This window comes from Camarhynchus parvulus, chromosome 27 (genome assembly GCF_901933205.1).
Source record: "Camarhynchus parvulus chromosome 27, STF_HiC, whole genome shotgun sequence".
Lineage (NCBI taxonomy): Eukaryota > Metazoa > Chordata > Aves > Passeriformes > Thraupidae > Camarhynchus > Camarhynchus parvulus.
In genome coordinates, this window is record NC_044597.1 from 2,093,655 (window position 1) to 2,109,963 (window position 16,309).

The window sequence follows — 16,309 nt, forward strand, 5'->3', positions numbered from 1 at the left end:
TGGGGCAAAGGCCAATGTGGCCAGTGGACTCCTCTATCCCCACAAAACCATCAGAACCCTGTCACCTCAAAGCCTCCCTATGAGGCAGGTGCAAGGACCCTAAGAAACAGCTGAGAGCCCCAAGGCTGCCTGGAGGTGGCATCCAAGGCATGGCCTGGGTTTGGGATTATTCTTGAGAAATGTGGGTGCCGTGGCCCTGTCCAGGTTCCTGCAGAGAAGGAACTGGGGGCTGAGTGTGTGTCAGTGGCTGGCACTGGCTGGATCCTCCACCTCTGCTGCTGTTGGCAGCATCCTCAGCTCTGAAAGGGTGCCCATCAACCCAGGGGGATTTGACATCTCCTGCATCACCAGCTGCCATGATTGCAGCAGGAGATGCCCATCTTGCTAAAGACTCCAGTGAAAGACCAGACAAGGCGCTCAGATGATGATTCCAGACTCCAAGTAATGGTATCGTGGCCATGGCTTTCAGAAGGGCTAAACACGTGCCTCCTGTCCTTCAAAGGGAAACCTCTTCAGAAAGAACCGGCCTAGACAGTCTGAAAACATGGTCCATGCCTCCCATTCCTTTCCACTTCTTTCTCCTTTCCCAAGTTTTCCTTTTTTATTTTCTCCTTTTTTTCAGCCCTGATCTTTATCCTTGATCCTAGAATAGCCTAGGGCAGATTTCCCTCACTTGTGCCTCTTTTGGGGACTGACCTTGGGCTGTCCATGCTGAGTTTTTTCACTCTTGCCTTCTCTCCAAAATTTATTTTTTTTCTTTAGAGTCTTCAAATTCTACTGCATTCCAGCTTCTGGCTCTGTGTGTCTTGGGGTGGTTTTACCATGATTAGTCTATTCCCTTATCATGGGCTTCGTGCCCCAGAAATGGTTGCTTTATCTCAAAGGTTGGTGCCAGGGGAGGGAGGAGCATTCAGTTCTTCAGCAGGCTTTTTCAAACCTCACTCCCCAAGTGTCAGGAGTGCTGTGCAGTCTGATTTTTTTTGCTTGGTCTGCTTGTTGTTTGGTTTTTTTTGTTAGTTTAGGCAGGAAGGTTTTTTCCCTTCCTGTTTTATCTGCTGTGAAGAGGGGACCAAAACCAGGGATTCACCAGGTTCCCATCTGTTTTCCCAAGAAGCTGCGTGAAACTTCAGATTTTTTTTCCCCCGAGACAGGAGCCAGTGCCATCTTTCTCCTCACCATGTGGCAGGCTGTTGTGGTTTTTTTTTTTCCCTTTGCCCGGCATTTTGTTGTTTTTTTTTCTGGTGGGGAGAGGGGAAGGAAGGGGGAGAGCAAGGTCTGATAGTTCAATATCTAAAATTTATTTATCTTTTCCCATGCAGTGTGGGCACTCTGTCAATAAATGGTTGGGGTTTTCTTCACTTTCATTCACTAGCATTTATTTCTTATTTGTGGAAAGTGATTGCTGGAACTAGTTTTTTAGACTAAACACTCATTCAAGAGTGTTTTTCACCTAAAATTGCCTCTAAACTGGGACAGTGTGGTCCTTTCCTGTCTGGATCCTCATTAAACATGTCCTGCAAGAAAGGGTACACCACAAGCACAAAAGCCAAATGACAGCATTGCCCACTGTCCTCTGAGGGGAGCAGTGGGAGAAAGAGATTTGCTTCTGCTGGCACACACAGAAATCAGAAAAATGCTGTATAAATGAAAAACACTAAAGACACTTCTCATTACCATAATTGTTACAAAACATCAGAGACCTTAACTAGCTTTCAGACGCACCCAGCTGCTGTCTCACTCTCCATCTTTTATGGGTCATGGGAAAGTAACTTGAAAAAGGTTGTGAGTTAAGGTAAAAACAGTAGGATTACTCACCATCACCATCAGAGGAAAAAACAGGCTTGACTTGGAGAGCATTCACCCTATTGTGAGAGACAGGGGAAAAAAAGCACTAAAATGCCTTTACTCCATCCCCACCTCTTTTTCTTTCTTTTCCTCTTCTTTGTTCCTGGTTCTTCTATTTCCACCACCCTTAAGCAGCACAGTGGGATGCAGAATGGAGGGTTCCAGTTGGAATGCAACAGTTTCTTTCTGTGCAATACTGCCAGACCTGCATAAAAAAATGAAGCAGAAATTCATCAGTTTGTCCTAAGTCACATTTTCCTGCTCCCAAGGCAAGGTTGCTAGGCCCTGAGATTCAGTTTTTTTGGGAGGGGGGATATAGAAAACCTGGGCTAGAAAACCCAAGGAGTTTGACTCAAAGCTGTTGACTTCTCCAGAGAAACTCCTACATCTCACAGCAGAGCAATACAGGAACATGGTGCCTTCAGTTGAAGACATACTTGTAGGAAGGTCTCAACCTTTGCCTCAGCACCAGGTTGCTGAGCTGTAGAAGTGCATCTTGCACTGACCCTGACATGAGGAGGCTGTGTCCCATCTTGATCACCAGCAGCACTGCACCAGAAAGGATTGATTCAGGGCTGACAGCCTGCCGAGGCCAGAAAGATTTATTGGCCTTTCTCCCTGAATATAAAGCAAGAAAGGAAGGGTGCAGGAGGCAGAGGCTGTGTTTCAGTTCTCTGGACACTTCTCTGCAAGGCCAAAGGCTGCACCATTCAGATGTAAATTGGCTTCTTCTACAAGTGCAAGGGGCAGCACTGTGGGGCTCAAGGGCTCACCAGAGTCCTCTGGCCATGACCTGCACATGCTTCCAGGATGAGGGTTCCCAGCTCAGACAGACACACGAGGGCTTACAGATATTTGCATGGAGCCAAACAAAAATATGTACACTCATATAAAGCCAAGAAGCATCACCAGCTAGAAACTCTGCTGTGGAGATACAGTATGTCCCCTCATATGGGAGTCCTTGGGCACGTGGAAGTGAAGCACAAGAGTGATGCTCATTTCCTGACAATTTGGACAAAAATAAACCCACAGGAATGACACAGGTCAACATTACCTGTCTATATGGGATGCCACTGGCCCTTGATCAGAGTCTTCTGCCTGTGCTGACGTCATTCTGCCCTGGAAATCATAGAACCTCTCACACCACCACTTAGAGAAGTAGTAATTCATATAGGAAAGCATGAGGAATTAGCCAGGAAATGAAAAGGCAGCAGTGCAGGAAAAGAGGACACAGCCCAAACAATTACCTGGAATGGTGCACATTTGACATGACCTGGCCAGAAAATTATTAGTTCTACTAAGTGTCTCTGGGCAGGAGGCAGGGCAGGACTGCTATAAAAGGCAGCCCAAGTCTCTGCTTCTTCATCCACTTCTCTCACCTCCTCCTGCTCAGGAATCAGGTGAGTGCAAAGCCTCTGCTCCTGCTGCTGCTCCTGCTTCAAGAGCAGCTCTTGCCTGGCTGGAGGTCTCAGCTGAGAGGGGCTACAAGAGCCCAGGGCTGGGAGCTGCTTGTGCTGGGAGAGGGCAGGGGAGAGAAGGTCTTGTGCAGACAGAGAGAGGCTGGGACTTGGCTGAGGTGGCTCCTGGGCTTTGAGCTGGGCACTGCAATGTGGGCCAGGAGGTGCCTTGGCTGCAGGGTGTTTGGGTGCAGTGCTGCTTCTCATGTGTCCTCACTTTGTGCTTCTCTCTTCCCTCTGTGCCAGGTGCACCTGTGACCTTGAGCCATGTCCTGCTGCAAGCCCTGTGACCCTTGCTGCCAGCCTTGTGGCCCCTGCCCGCTGGCCAGCAGCTGCAATGAGTGCTGTGTCAGGCAGTGCCAGAGCTCCCACGTTGTCATTGAACCCTCCCCTGTGCTGGTGACCCTGCCTGGCCCCATCCTCAGCTCCTTCCCACAGAACACCGCCGTGGGATCCTCCACCTCTGCTGCTGTTGGCAACATCCTCAGCTGTGGCGGAGTGCCCATCAGCTCTGGGGGCTTTGACATCTCCTGCATCACCAACTGCTATGGTGGCAGCAGGTGCCGTCCCTGCTAAAGCTGCTGGCAATCTCTTCCGGCAAGAATTCCCAAGGCTTCAACACATGGTTTTGGGCAGAATATAGTGCTTCAGAAATTGTATTTAGAACTTTGGACCATCCCTTCCTTGGTCTATTCTCTTCTCCTTTTCTCCCCCATGCAGTCTAGTGTGGACCTGCCGTCCTTCCTACCTCTGCTGAGCAGTGCAAAAAACACCACATGGGAGCTCCATCTTAGTGGCTGCTCCTGGTTCTCTCTGTGAGCCATCTCCTTTTCTTCTCTAAACTTATTAAAATTGTCTTGCATTCAAGCCTTGGTCTCTGTGTCATCTGTTGTTCTGGGGCAACTCCTCCAGTTTGCCCAATAAAAAGTGGGGAGAAAGCAGTGTTTGGGGTTTGCTGTAGTGGATTTTATTTTTTGCCCTTTTCCCTTGGAGCTGGTGAAGAACATTTATGGCTACTCAGCGGCCAAAGGCCACCGTGGAGACTTTGGCTCCATAGGAGAGGGGATGGGAAACAACAACACCTGGGACAGCCCACAACTGATCTCTTATGGTCCTTCTTTCATTTCCTGGCCTGGGGTCTATAGCCAGCACACCTAGGAACAAGGAGATGAGATCCAAACCTCACATAGTCCCTCAGCACTCGGCAGGGCCCAGCTGCTGCCCAGACACGCAGGGCTGAGGGGAGCGCACCTCCGGTCGCAGCCAGCAGGGGCGCTTGTGGCTCCCGGCCGGGCAGGGTGCGTGCGATGATTCCCCCATGGCAGCAGAGGGCGCTGCGGCGCGAGCTCAGGGGTCAAGCGGTAATGGCGGCTTGACCAAGATGGGAAAGGACGGAAGAAAGACTTGGCTTTGCAAAGCCCGAGGGGCTGCTAATCCCAGTGCCCCAGCTGGACTCTCTGGAGCAGCAAGCTGGAATAGCAGGAATGAGTAAAAAACCCGGGATGGTGAATGAGACATATTGTAAGCTTTGCGGCTGAAGTGGGGTGGCAGGATGTCTCAGCAAGCAGGGGACTACAGTGTGGCAAAACCCAGAGCAGTGCCAAAAAAGCAGCAGGGGCCCAGCAGTAGCAGCCCAGCTCAAAGCAGCTCAAGGAAGGCCGGGTGGAGGAGTCTGAGCACCTGAACGTATGTTGCAAAGTCCCTCTTTTACTGAGGTAGAGTATTAAAAAGGTCCCAGGGCAACGCCTGGTCTTACCAGCAGAGCTCCACACATAGTATAATTATGGCACCAGGAGACAGAACCTCGCAGTGGTGATGAATTCTCCCCACAGCTCTGCAGTCTCTCTCCCCTCCAAAAGATAAGAGAGAAAGAAAGCCAGGAGCTGCACCCAACCCCATTTTCCTCATCCAAATATCTGAGCGTCTCTGGCCAAGAAACCCTCAGATAAGAGAGCAGTGCAGCCAGATGCCCTCCTTCCCTGAGATTGGCAACTACTTTTCTCTTTTTTAAGTACCCAGTCGTTGTTGTTTCCTAGCAAATTATGGGAATAAATTCCTGGAGGAAAAATAATCAAATGAAAAGATTCTAACCTTCAACTAGCTCTAAAGGGGAGGGGGCAGCACTCAGCTGTGCTATGCAATTGATACAACTGTCCTATATCTCACAGCAGAGCAACACCTCAAAATGAGTTCCTTTGGTCAAAGAATCATTTGCAGGGGGTCTCGGCCCGGGTCACTAAGCACGATCCTCCTGACATATAGAAATGCATCTGGCAGTTGCCTGGACAGGAAGAGCCTGTGTCCCACCATGGCCACCAGCAACATTCCACAAGAAGGGGATCCACTGAATAGTAACAACCTGCAGAAGTGGGCAGATTGCTTTGGTGTTTCTCCCTCTCCATAAATCAAGAAATGGAGAGTAGAGAAGGCAGACGCTGATTTCAGTGCTAGTTCTATGCAAGCTTGAAGCCATGACCATTTAGAGGTAAATTCCATACAAAGCCCTATTCCTGATGGCAAAGGAAATATGTTTGTCTCGGAGATCATGAACACTCCAGGGAACAGTCCTGCTCACTTGACCTGCACATGTCCTCAGGAGGGTCACCCAAGAACAGAATGATACACATGCGCTCAAACACAGCAGCATGGAATAATGCAATGATCTGTATGGTCCCAGAGAGTCAGCAAAGAGTCAGAACAGACAGAAAAGATTTACAGTTCTGGGAACTCTGCTGACGAGATACTGGGGACAAATGTGGCAGAAAATTACTCAGGTCTCCTGGACAAGGATCAGGCCCCAGACCACTCCTGGTATTTACCAGAGGACCCAGAGAGAGTGCACAGAAAGACCATGAGCCAAATGAGGCCAACACAATTTTTCTCTGAGCACTGTTTGAGTAGCAACAGGGTCCAACCCTCCCAGCAGACGCAAAACTGTGTGTAACAGTGAGTGACCATCATGGAGAGGTGGGAAAAGGAACAGAAAATGATGTATCATGATCCCTCACATGGCAGTCCTTGGGCGTGTGGGCAAGGAGCATGAGAGTGACGCCCATTTCCTGACAACTTGGACAAAACCAAACCCACAGGAATGACACAGGAGAACATAATGGTCCACAAAGGATGATGCCATGTGATGGTCTGAGCATTCTGAATGCACCTGGCATTGTATTTCCACAGGAAACCCTTGAATCTCACATTCCAGCACTTAGAATGTGCCAGGTGCACCTGCTTCCAGGATGAGGGTTCCCAGCTCAGACAGACACACGAGGGCTTACAGATATTTGCATGGAGCCAAACAAAAATATGTACACTCATATAAAGCCAAGAAGCATCACCAGCTAGAAACTCTGCTGTGGAGATACAGTATGTCCCCTCATATGGGAGTCCTTGGGCACGTGGAAGTGAAGCACAAGAGTGATGCTCATTTCCTGACAATTTGGACAAAAATAAACCCACAGGAATGACACAGGTCAACATTACCTGTCTATATGGGACGCCACTGGCCCTTGATCAGAGTCTTCTGCCTGTGCTGACGTCATTCTGCCCTGGAAATCATAGAACCTCTCACACCACCACTTAGAGAAGTAGTAATTCATATAGGAAAGCATGAGGAATTAGCCAGGAAATGAAAAGGCAGCAGTGCAGGAAAAGAGGACACAGCCCAAACAATTACCTGGAATGGTGCATATTTGACATGACCTGGCCAGAAAATTATTAGTTCTACTAAGTGTCTCTGGGCAGGAGGCAGGGCAGGACTGCTATAAAAGGCAGCCCAAGTCTCTGCTTCTTCATCCACTTCTCTCACCTCCTCCTGCTCAGGAATCAGGTGAGTGCAAAGCCTCTGCTCCTGCTGCTGCTCCTGCTTCAAGAGCAGCTCTTGCCTGGCTGGAGGTCTCAGCTGAGAGGGGCTACAAGAGCCCAGGGCTGGGAGCTGCTTGTGCTGGGAGAGGGCAGGGGAGAGAAGGTCTTGTGCAGACACAGAGAGGCTGGGACTTGGCTGAGCTGTCTCCTGGGCTTTGAGCTGGGCACTGCAATGTGGGCCAGGAGGTGCCTTGGCTGCAGGGTGTTTGGGTGCAGTGCAGCTTCTCACGTGTCCTCACTTTGTGCTTCTCCCTTCCCTCTGTGCCAGGTGCACCTGTGACCCCGAGCCATGTCCTGCTGCAAGCCCTGTGACCCTTGCTGCCAGCCCTGTGGCCCCTGCCCGCTGGCCAGCAGCTGCAATGAGTGCTGTGTCAGGCAGTGCCAGAGCTCCCACGTTGTCATTGAGCCGCCTGCTGTGCTGGTGACCCTGCCTGGCCCCATCCTCAGCTCCTCCCCACAGAACACCGCCGTGGGATCCTCCACCTCTGCTGCTGTTGGCAACATCCTCAGCTGTGGCGGAGTGCCCATCAGCTCTGGGGGCTTTGACATCTCCTGCATCACCAACTGCTATGGTGGCAGCAGGTGCCGTCCCTGCTAAAGCTGCTGGCAATGTCTTCCGGCAAGAACGCCCAAGACTTCAAAGCATGGTTTTGGGCAGAAAATAGAGCTTCAGAAAATTGTATTTAGAGGGTTCGACTACCGCTTGCTTGTTATATTCTCCTCTGCATTTCTCTCCAAGGCAGTCTAGTCTGGACCTGCCGTCCTTCTTTCCTGTGGAGAGCAGTGGAAAGAACACCATATGGGAGCTCCATCTTAGTGGTTGCTCCTGGTGCTCTCTGTGAACCATTTCCTTTTCTTCTTTCAACTTATTAAAACTTTGTTGCATTCAAGCCTTGGCGTCGGAGTTGTCTATTGTTCTGGGGCAATTCCTCCAGTTTGCCCCAAAAAAAGGAGGGAGAAAGCAGTGTTTGTTGCTCGCTGCAGCGGATTTTTGTTGGTGTCCTTTTCCCTTGGAATTGATAAAGAACATCTCTGTTTACGTGGCAGCCAAAGGCCATCATGGAGACTTTGGCTCCATAGGAGAGGGGATGGGAAACAATAACAATAGGGGAAAGCCCACAACTCATCTCTTCATATCCTTCCTTTATTGCCTGGCCTAGTGACTGTGGAAGGACACCTGGGGACAAGGAGATGAGATCCAAACCTCACACAGTCCCTCAGCACTCGGCAGGGCCCAGCAGCTGCCCAGACACGCAGGGCTGAGGGGACCGCACCGCCGGTCACAGCCAGCAGGGGCGCTGCTTGCTCCCGGCCGGGCAGGGCGCGTGCCGTGATTCCCCCATGGCAGCAGAGGGCGCTGTGGCGAGAGCTTAGGGGTCATTCAGTAATGGGGGCTTGACCAAGATGGGAAGCAATGGAAGAAAGGTTTGGCTTTACAAAGCCCAAGGTACAGCTGATCCTGGTGCCCCAGCAGTTCCCCCGGGAGCAGCAAGCTGGAATGGCATGAATGAGTAAAAATACCAGAGTAGTGGATGAGATGTATCAGAAGCTCTGAGGCTGTAGATGGAACTGCAGGATATCTCAACAGGCAGGGGCTGTGGTGCTGCAGTGCAGCAAAACCCAGAGCAGTACGAAAGAAGCAGCACGGTTCCAGCATTGGCAGCCCGGCTCCAGGCAGAGCAATGAAAGGTGGGGGGATTCCAAGCGCATGAACATATGGAGAAAAGTCCCTTGTTTAGAGAGGACAAGGTCCCAATGCCCCGGCTGCTCTTACGAGCTGATCTCCACTCACAGGAGAAGAAAGGCAGCCGGAAACAACACCCTGTAGTGGTGATGAAGTCTCCCCAGAGGGCTAAAGTCTTCCTCCCCTCTGAAAGCTGAAACAGAAAGAGAGCCAGGGGCTGTAACCAACCCCATTTTCCCAGTCCAAATGTCTTGGTATCTCTGGCCTCCAGGAGAAACTCTTGTATAGGAGAAGTGCAGCCAGATGCCCTCCTCCCCTGAGCTTGGCCACTTCTTTTTCTTAATCACCCAATCATTAATGTTTCCTAGCAAATTATGGGACAAAATTCACGCAGGAAAAGATCAAATAAAAAGATTCTAACCCTCAACAGCCACAAAAGGGAAGGGAACAGCACTCAGCTATGCTATGTACGGAGATCCAACTGTCCTACATGTCACAGCAGAGCAACACCTGAGTATGGGTTCCTTTGGCCCAAGAACCATTTGCTGGGGTGTCTCAGCCCAGCTCAGTCAGCACCAGGCTGATGAGATGTAGAAATGCATCTGGCATTGGCCTGGACAGGAAGAGCCTGTGTCCCATGCTGGCCACCAAAAGGGGATCCACTGAATGGTAACAACCTCCAGAAGTGGGCAGGCTGCTTTGGTGTTTCTCCCTCTCCATAAAACAAGAAATGGAGAGTGCAGGAGGCCAAAGCTGATTTCAGTGCTAGTTGTCTGCCAGGCGGAAGCCATGACCATTTAGCTGTAAATTCCATACAAAGCCCTATTCCTGATGGCAAAGGAAACATGTTTCTCTCTGAGATCACAAACACTCCAGGGAAGAGTCTTGCTGCTCTGACCGGCACATGTCCTCAGGAGGGCCATCCAATCACAGAATGCTACCCGTGTGCTCAAACACAGCAGCATGGAATAATGCAATGATCAGTATTGTCCCAGAGAGTCAGCAAAGAGTCAGAACAGACAGAAAAGATGTACAGTTCTGGGAACTCTGCTAAGGAAATACTGGGGACAAGAGTGGCAGAAAGTTACTCAGGTCTCCTGGACAAGGATCAGGCCCCAGACAACTCCTGATATTCCCAGAGGACCCACAGAGTGTACAGAAAGACCATGAGCCAAATGAGGCCAACACAATTTTTCTCTGAGCACAGTTTGAGTAGCAACAGGGTCCAACCCTCCCAGCAGATGCAGACCTGTGTGCAACAGTGAGTGACCATCATGGAGAGATGGGAAAAGGAACAGAAAATGATGTATCATGATCCCTCACATGGCAGTCCTCGGGCATGTGGGCAAGGAGCATGAGAGTGACGCCCATTTCCTGAAAACTTGGACAAAACCAAACCCACAGGAATGACACAGCAGAACATACATTTCTACAGAGGATGCTGCCAAGTAAAGGTGTGAGCATTCCAAATGCACCCAGCATTGTATTTCCCCAGAAAACCCTTGAATCTCTCATTCCAACACTTGTAGAAATGACCCTTCATGTAGGAAAGCACAGAGAATTAACTGGGAAATGAAAAGGCAGCAGTACAGGAAATCAGAACACAGCCCCTACCATTAACTGGATGGTGTACATTTGACATGAGCTGGTCAGAAAATTATGGCTTCCACTAAGGTGCCTCTGGGCCTGAGGCAAGGCAGGACTGCTATAAAAGGCAGCCCAAGTCTCTGCTCTCTCATCCACTTCTCTCACCTCCTTCTCCTCCTCAGGAATCAGGTGAGTGGGAAGCCTCTCCGCCTCCTGCTCCTGCTGCTGCTTCAAGAGCAGCTCTTGCCTGAGACCAGTGGGTTTCAGCTGACAGGGGCTGGCGCAGGGCTGGGACCAGCTTTTGCTGGGAGAGGGCAGAGGAGAGAAGGTGCTGTGCAGACAGAGAGAGGCTGGGACTTGGCTGAGCTGTCTCCTGGGCTTTGAGCTGGGCATTGCAATGTGGGCCAGGAGGTGCCTTTGCTGCAGGCTGTTTGGGTGCATTGCTGCTTCTCACGTGTCCTCACTTTGTGCTTCTCCCTTCCCTCTGTGCCAGGTGCACCTGTGACCCCGAGCCATGTCCTGCTGCAAGCCCTGTGACCCTTGCTGCCAGCCCTGTGGCCCCTGCCCGCTGGCCAGCAGCTGCAATGAGTGCTGTGTCAGGCAGTGCCAGAGCTCCCACGTTGTCATTGAGCCACCTGCTGTGCTGGTGACCCTGCCTGGCCCCATCCTCAGCTCCTCCCCACAGAACACCGCCGTGGGATCCTCCACCTCTGCTGCTGTTGGCAACATCCTCAGCTGTGGCGGAGTGCCCATCAGCTCTGGGGGCTTTGACATCTCCTGCATCACCAACTGCTATGGTGGCAGCAGGTGCCGTCCCTGCTAAAGCTGCTGGCAATGTCTTCCGGCAAGAACGCCCAAGACTTCAAAGCATGGTTTTGGGCAGAAAATAGAGCTTCAGAAAATTGTATTTAGAGGGTTCGACTACCGCTTGCTTGTTATATTCTCCTCTGCATTTCTCTCCAAGGCAGTCTAGTCTGGACCTGCCGTCCTTCTTTCCTGTGGAGAGCAGTGGAAAGAACACCATATGGGAGCTCCATCTTAGTGGTTGCTCCTGGTGCTCTCTGTGAACCATTTCCTTTTCTTCTTTCAACTTATTAAAACTTTGTTGCATTCAAGCCTTGGCGTCGGAGTTGTCTATTGTTCTGGGGCAATTCCTCCAGTTTGCCCCAAAAAAAGGAGGGAGAAAGCAGTGTTTGTTGCTCGCTGCAGCGGATTTTTGTTGGTGTCCTTTTCCCTTGGAATTGATAAAGAACATCTCTGTTTACGTGGCAGCCAAAGGCCATCATGGAGACTTTGGCTCCATAGGAGAGGGGATGGGAAACAATAACAATAGGGGAAAGCCCACAACTCATCTCTTCATATCCTTCCTTTATTGCCTGGCCTAGTGACTGTGGAAGGACACCTGGGGACAAGGAGATGAGATCCAAACCTCACACAGTCCCTCAGCACTCGGCAGGGCCCAGCAGCTGCCCAGACACGCAGGGCTGAGGGGACTGCACCTCTGGCCACAGCCAGCAGGGGCGCTGCTTGCTCCCGGCCGGGCAGGGCGCGTGCCGTGATTCCCCCATGGCAGCAGAGGGCACTGTGGCGAGAGCTTGGGGGTCATTCAGTAATGGGGGCTTGACCAAGATGGGAAGTAATGGAAGAAAGGCTTGGCTTTACAAAGCCCAAGGTACAGCTGATCCTGGTGCCCCAGCAGTTCCCCCGGGAGCAGCAAGCTGGAATGGCATGAATGAGTAAAAATACCAGAGTAGTGGATGAGATGCATCAGAAACTCTGAAGCTGCAGATGGAACTGCAGGATATCTCAACAGGCAGGGGCTGTGGTGCTGCAGTGCAGCAAAACCCAGAGCAGTGCGAAAGAAGCAGCACGGTTCCAGCATTGGCAGCCCGGCTCCAGGCAGAGCAATGAAAGGTGGGGGGATTCCAAGCGCATGAACATATGGAGAAAAGTCCCTTGTTTAGAGAGGACAAGGTCCCAATGCCCCGGCTGCTCTTACGAGCTGATCTCCACTCACAGGAGAAGAAAGGCAGCCGGAAACAACACCCTGTAGTGGTGATGAAGTCTCCCCAGAGGGCTAAAGTCTTCCTCCCCTCTGAAAGCTGAAACAGAAAGAGAGCCAGGGGCTGTAACCAACCCCATTTTCCCAGTCCAAATGTCTTGGTATCTCTGGCCTCCAGGAGAAACTCTTGTATAGGAGAAGTGCAGCCAGATGCCCTCCTCCCCTGAGCTTGGCCACTTCTTTTTCTTAATCACCCAATCATTAATGTTTCCTAGCAAATTATGGGACAAAATTCACGCAGGAAAAGATCAAATAAAAAGATTCTAACCCTCAACAGCCACAAAAGGGAAGGGAACAGCACTCAGCTATGCTATGTACGGAGATCCAACTGTCCTACATGTCACAGCAGAGCAACACCTGAGTATGGGTTCCTTTGGCCCAAGAACCATTTGCTGGGGTGTCTCAGCCCAGCTCAGTCAGCACCAGGCTGATGAGATGTAGAAATGCATCTGGCATTGGCCTGGACAGGAAGAGCCTGTGTCCCATGCTGGCCACCAAAAGGGGATCCACTGAATGGTAACAACCTCCAGAAGTGGGCAGGCTGCTTTGGTGTTTCTCCCTCTCCATAAAACAAGAAATGGAGAGTGCAGGAGGCCAAAGCTGATTTCAGTGCTAGTTGTCTGCCAGGCGGAAGCCATGACCATTTAGCTGTAAATTCCATACAAAGCCCTATTCCTGATGGCAAAGGAAACATGTTTCTCTCTGAGATCACAAACACTCCAGGGAAGAGTCTTGCTGCTCTGACCGGCACATGTCCTCAGGAGGGCCATCCAATCACAGAATGCTACCCGTGTGCTCAAACACAGCAGCATGGAATAATGCAATGATCAGTATTGTCCCAGAGAGTCAGCAAAGAGTCCAGAACAGACAGAAAAGATGTACAGTTCTGGGAACTCTGCTAAGGAAATACTGGGGACAAGAGTGGCAGAAAGTTACTCAGGTCTCCTGGACAAGGATCAGGCCCCAGACAACTCCTGATATTCCCAGAGGACCCACAGAGTGTACAGAAAGACCATGAGCCAAATGAGGCCAACACAATTTTTCTCTGAGCACAGTTTGAGTAGCAACAGGGTCCAACCCTCCCAGCAGATGCAGACCTGTGTGCAACAGTGAGTGACCATCATGGAGAGATGGGAAAAGGAACAGAAAATGATGTATCATGATCCCTCACATGGCAGTCCTCGGGCATGTGGGCAAGGAGCATGAGAGTGACGCCCATTTCCTGAAAACTTGGACAAAACCAAACCCACAGGAATGACACAGCAGAACATACATTTCTACAGAGGATGCTGCCAAGTAAAGGTGTGAGCATTCCAAATGCACCCAGCATTGTATTTCCCCAGAAAACCCTTGAATCTCTCATTCCAACACTTGTAGAAATGACCCTTCATGTAGGAAAGCACAGAGAATTAACTGGGAAATGAAAAGGCAGCAGTACAGGAAATCAGAACACAGCCCCTACCATTAACTGGATGGTGTACATTTGACATGAGCTGGTCAGAAAATTATGGCTTCCACTAAGGTGCCTCTGGGCCTGAGGCAAGGCAGGACTGCTATAAAAGGCAGCCCAAGTCTCTGCTCTCTCATCCACTTCTCTCACCTCCTTCTCCTCCTCAGGAATCAGGTGAGTGGGAAGCCTCTCCGCCTCCTGCTCCTGCTGCTGCTTCAAGAGCAGCTCTTGCCTGAGACCAGTGGGTTTCAGCTGACAGGGGCTGGCGCAGGGCTGGGACCAGCTTTTGCTGGGAGAGGGCAGAGGAGAGAAGGTGCTGTGCAGACAGAGAGAGGCTGGGACTTGGCTGAGCTGTCTCCTGGGCTTTGAGCTGGGCATTGCAATGTGGGCCAGGAGGTGCCTTTGCTGCAGGCTGTTTGGGTGCATTGCTGCTTCTCACGTGTCCTCACTTTGTGCTTCTCCCTTCCCTCTGTGCCAGGTGCACCTGTGACCCCGAGCCATGTCCTGCTGCAAGCCCTGTGACCCTTGCTGCCAGCCCTGTGGCCCCTGCCCGCTGGCCAGCAGCTGCAATGAGTGCTGTGTCAGGCAGTGCCAGAGCTCCCACGTTGTCATTGAGCCACCTGCTGTGCTGGTGACCCTGCCTGGCCCCATCCTCAGCTCCTCCCCACAGAACACCGCCGTGGGATCCTCCACCTCTGCTGCTGTTGGCAACATCCTCAGCTGTGGCGGAGTGCCCATCAGCTCTGGGGGCTTTGACATCTCCTGCATCACCAACTGCTATGGTGGCAGCAGGTGCCGTCCCTGCTAAAGCTGCTGGCAATGTCTTCCGGCAAGAACGCCCAAGACTTCAAAGCATGGTTTTGGGCAGAAAATAGAGCTTCAGAAAATTGTATTTAGAGGGTTCGACTACCGCTTGCTTGTTATATTCTCCTCTGCATTTCTCTCCAAGGCAGTCTAGTCTGGACCTGCCGTCCTTCTTTCCTGTGGAGAGCAGTGGAAAGAACACCATATGGGAGCTCCATCTTAGTGGTTGCTCCTGGTGCTCTCTGTGAACCATTTCCTTTTCTTCTTTCAACTTATTAAAACTTTGTTGCATTCAAGCCTTGGCGTCGGAGTTGTCTATTGTTCTGGGGCAATTCCTCCAGTTTGCCCCAAAAAAAGGAGGGAGAAAGCAGTGTTTGTTGCTCGCTGCAGCGGATTTTTGTTGGTGTCCTTTTCCCTTGGAATTGATAAAGAACATCTCTGTTTACGTGGCAGCCAAAGGCCATCATGGAGACTTTGGCTCCATAGGAGAGGGGATGGGAAACAATAACAATAGGGGAAAGCCCACAACTCATCTCTTCATATCCTTCCTTTATTGCCTGGCCTAGTGACTGTGGAAGGACACCTGGGGACAAGGAGATGAGATCCAAACCTCACACAGTCCCTCAGCACTCGGCAGGGCCCAGCAGCTGCCCAGACACGCAGGGCTGAGGGGACTGCACCTCTGGCCACAGCCAGCAGGGGCGCTGCTGGCTCCCGGCCGGGCAGGGCGCGTGCCGTGATTCCCCCATGGCAGCAGAGGGCGCTGTGGCGAGAGCTTGGGGGTCATTCAGTAATGGGGGCTTGACCAAGATGGGAAGTAATGGAAGAAAGGCTTGGCTTTACAAAGCCCAAGGTACAGCTGATCCTGGTGCCCCAGCAGTTCCCCCGGGAGCAGCAAGCTGGAATGGCATGAATGAGTAAAAATACCAGAGTAGTGGATGAGATGCATCAGAAACTCTGAAGCTGCAGATGGAACTGCAGGATATCTCAACAGGCAGGGGCTGTGGTGCTGCAGTGCAGCAAAACCCAGAGCAGTGCGAAAGAAGCAGCACGGTTCCAGCATTGGCAGCCCGGCTCCAGGCAGAGCAATGAAAGGTGGGGGGATTCCAAGTGCATGAACATATGGAGAAAAGTCCCTTGTTTAGAGAGGTGTAGTATCAACAAGGTCCCAGTGCCCCGGCTGCTCTTACGAGCTAATCTCCACTCACAGGAGAAGAAAGGCAGCTGGAAACAACACCCTGTAGTGGTGATGAAGTCTGCCCAGAGCGCTACAGTCTTTCTCCCCTCTGAAAGCTGAAACAGAAAGAGAGCCAGGGGCTGTAACCAGCCCCATTTTCCCAGTCCAAATGTCTTAGTATCTCTGGCCTCCAGGAGAGACCCTTGTATAGGAGAAGTGCAGCCAGATGCCCTCCTCCCCTGAGCTTGGCCACTTCTTTTCTCTTTCTTAAGCACCCAATCATTATTGTTTCCTAGCAAATTATGGGACAAAATTCATGCAGGAAAAAGATCAAATAAAAAGATTCTAACCCTCAACAGCCACTAAAGGGAAAGAAACA

At 51.2% G+C, this 16,309-nt stretch overlaps 4 pseudogenes; all 4 read left to right on the forward strand.

Annotated features, from left to right (window-relative positions):
* The first annotated feature begins 3,110 nt into the window (after positions 1-3,110).
* LOC115914049 lies at positions 3,111-3,878 on the forward strand (annotated as a pseudogene).
* Positions 3,879-6,999: 3,121 nt separating this feature from the next.
* On the forward strand, positions 7,000-7,764 carry LOC115914075 (annotated as a pseudogene).
* A 2,726-nt stretch (positions 7,765-10,490) lies between these two features.
* LOC115914078 lies at positions 10,491-11,260 on the forward strand (annotated as a pseudogene).
* Positions 11,261-13,987: 2,727 nt separating this feature from the next.
* Positions 13,988-14,757, forward strand: LOC115914080 (annotated as a pseudogene).
* The last annotated feature ends 1,552 nt before the right edge of the window (positions 14,758-16,309 follow it).